Here is a 3,235-nt window from a genome sequence, read left to right on the forward strand (position 1 = left end):
TGCTCAAATATTCTATTTTCTTATTTAATTGTTTGTTCTATCAGTTACAATAGAGATGAGTTGGAATCATTGAATATGATTGTGTCTATTTCTCCTTTTAGTTCTGTCAATTTTTGTTTAATATTTTGAAGCTAGGATTATGTCTTTCTGTAGAATTGACCCTTTTATCATTATGAAATGTCCCTTTTTATCTTTAGTGATGCTTTTCTAATATTAGTATCTTCTAGATAACTAACTTTTGTTTAAATACATCTGTGCGTGGAAGCTGCTGCTTCCTCCAGAAGCTGTCTTTGCCATGATTAGCAAGTTAAACTTTCATTGGGAACATCATCCCTCTGTCAAGCTAAATTTTGCCTCTTTGTAGCTTCAACCTATTGGTACTTGTCTGGTTCAATAAAACAACATGGCTAGCATAGTACTTAAAAACATACACTTCAGAATCTGAAAGGTTTGACTAGGCTTTAGCCAAGGGCTGGTTACATGATCTCTCAAACCCTCAATTTTCTCACTTATAAAATTGGTATAACAATGCTTATCCTGAACAAGCGTGTTAGGATGATTAAATGAATTAGGTGCCTAGAACATACTAAATACTCAATTAGTGTTAGTAGTTGTTACATCTTCCATATTACAAGCAGGTATTTGGTATTTTCAAGCCTGAGTAAAACATGCCTACTTCCTTCAACTATATCTCACAGGACATAGTTTTCAGACCCTCAATTAGTGTTAGTAGTTGTTACATCTTCCATATTACAAGCAGGTATTTGGTATTTTCAAGACTGAGTAAAACATGCCTACTTCCTTCAACTATATCTCACAGGACATAGTTTTCAGACCCATTTCCAGATATCAGCCTTTGGATACACTTTATTTTTGCTACTGTTCTTAAGTGATACTATGACACGACCTATATTATATAAGCAGCACAAAGTATAGTGGGACTAATTACTTCCTATGAGCTGAGCACACTTTGGGCCCAACCTAGGGTTTTAATGCTGTCTAACATGATCAATTTTGTTAAATGTATGATCTCCTGCCCAGCAAGGTTAGCTATATCCCCAATCTGAATAACAGACCCCTTAGCACTTGGAGATAGTGTCCAAGTTGATCCAAGACCATTAATCACGAGCTGTTCGGTCTATTAAAGATCCAATCAACTGTACTGTTATTCATCCAGCATTTTACCACCTTACATGCAAGGTTTGTGATATGTGGGTCCTGGGTCTGTTTGCTCTCAGATCCATCCCTCACTTTTTCTTCTGTACTCCATATTGCAGAAAGGCAGACTCCTGTGGGCTGTATATCCTAGGCTCTTGACAGCCAATAGGAAGCAGGACAGGAAGACTGGGGGGTGGATGGGAGAGAGAAGTAAGGGCATTTCTCCCCTGTGCTCTATGCTGCGACGGCCTTTTCTGCTGCAGGTGCATCTCTTCCCTGGCTCCAGCTACCACTGGACAGGCCCACTGGGTTCCAGTGTCTGTCAAGTGACTCTTACTCTTGGGCTCAATTAACTCTGCCTTCCAACTTTTCCCTCTAGCCTTGCAGTAGTAACAGCTTTCTTCTATTGCTAATTGCTTATTTGCTTCTCTGTTCCCCGTTGGCTTCTCAGTCTCTCATTAAAAGAATTACTATTTTCTGCTTTAGATTTCCACAGGTTTAAATGGTTTGTTTCCCTGGTTGACTCTGGCTATCTGATACATATGTTACCTGCAGTGCTATCATTTCTTAAATTGTGTACACAGTACTATCTGCTTTATAATCATGATGACAGTAAATAAGGTGAAAGGTGAAAAAAAAATGTAGCTTTATATGATTTGGTCTTAGAGAATCCATGCAAGTTTCTAGTCATCACTAAAATAAATCTTTCTGGATTGCTCCCAATTAACCCATTGAACAGCCTGGAGAAGAACATTAGGTTAAAGAGTTTGTAATTTCCAGGAACTTTCCCCCTTTGAAATTCAGTATATTGTCTTCTTGATTGCAGATTTCCTTATCCCCTTCTGTTTCCCCAAGGGAAAAAAGATACCAAAAGCAGAGATTTAGCTCTATCAGTAAATTCTTTTAGCAAATGCTCTCCCTGGGCCAAGAGACTTGAATGTACAGTCATCTTTCCCCTCCTGTGTTGCCTCTTTTAGACTGCTTCCTCCCGGTGCCCTCCGTCTTTCTTTACTTAGGGTGAAGGCCCACTTAATGGCAGTCATGTTTCCTCTTTCCTCCACTTGCAGTCTTATCTATCTTGGGCTTTTGTGTTGGTTTGAAGTACTTCCTGTAAGCTTCAGCCCATTGCAGTGTTGTCTCTTCCCGCTCCCCATCCCCCGCCCAGGCCTTCAGCCTAGCTGTACCCTTGTGTTCTCAGTGTTTACTCTGTGCATGACTAGGATCCTTTGCACAGGCCAGTTCTCAACCTGAGCTCCTCTGCCAGACCCCTGTGCTCTCCGGTCCTCTCTGGTTCTCTGCAGGCTCTTCTTCAGCCACGCTCCCTGCCTTCCTCAGATTGTGCCCACTCATGTAGCTGCAGCCTGGCTTTTCAGAAACCACAGCCCTTTATTACCGTCTCTTCAGACTCTAGCCGTTCTACCCAGTATTTTTTTCTGTCCTTTTGAAATCAACTCTCTTTTCATCATATTTAATACGAGTTGCTGTCCAGACATCAAAGAAGGTGTCATAAACCTATTTTCAAGTTTTATGTCACGGATCAGGCATTTTAAGGTAGAAGCATGACCTTCCTCTAGACCTACTCCATGTATGCGAGCCCTCACTGGGGCCCCAGATCTACCCTGCTTCCTTTGGTGACCCCTGATCAGAGCAGGATACTCTTAGGTGATGATCTTCCACTCTTTTTTTTTTTAAGCTTGCATGCCTCCTAAAGGAATTATGATGCAGTGTGCATCCTTTTACATATTAAGTCGAGTCTTAGCATTTTTCATAAGTTTTTTTATTTTTTATTTTATTATGATGCAGTGTGCATCCTTTTACATATTAAGTCGAGTCTTAGCATTTTTCATAAGTTTCTATATTGGAAAAATATATAATGTTTAGCATTTTATAAATATTTATACTTTTTAGTAAAACAATTATTTTACTCTTACATGTATATCCAAAGGCATCTAAGTTTCAAAGGAAGGTCTTTTATATATACCATCATCCATTGAAAAATACATACGAAAATTATTGTCTAAGGGTCAAAGGTTTACATTGTTCCTTTTTATTCCTTGAGTCTCACTTCCCATTCCAC

The 3,235-nt window shown here is 39.5% G+C and overlaps 1 protein-coding gene across 1 annotated transcript in view; it reads right to left on the bottom strand.

Moving 5' to 3' along the window:
* The window catches only part of PDCD1LG2 (programmed cell death 1 ligand 2), a 65,190-nt gene that overhangs the window by 32,440 nt on the left and 29,515 nt on the right, over positions 1–3,235 (bottom strand). The gene's annotated exons all lie outside the window — the stretch shown is intronic.

Source organism: Galeopterus variegatus, unplaced genomic scaffold (genome assembly GCF_000696425.1).
Source record: "Galeopterus variegatus unplaced genomic scaffold, G_variegatus-3.0.2 Scaffold427, whole genome shotgun sequence".
NCBI classification, from domain to species: domain Eukaryota; kingdom Metazoa; phylum Chordata; class Mammalia; order Dermoptera; family Cynocephalidae; genus Galeopterus; species Galeopterus variegatus.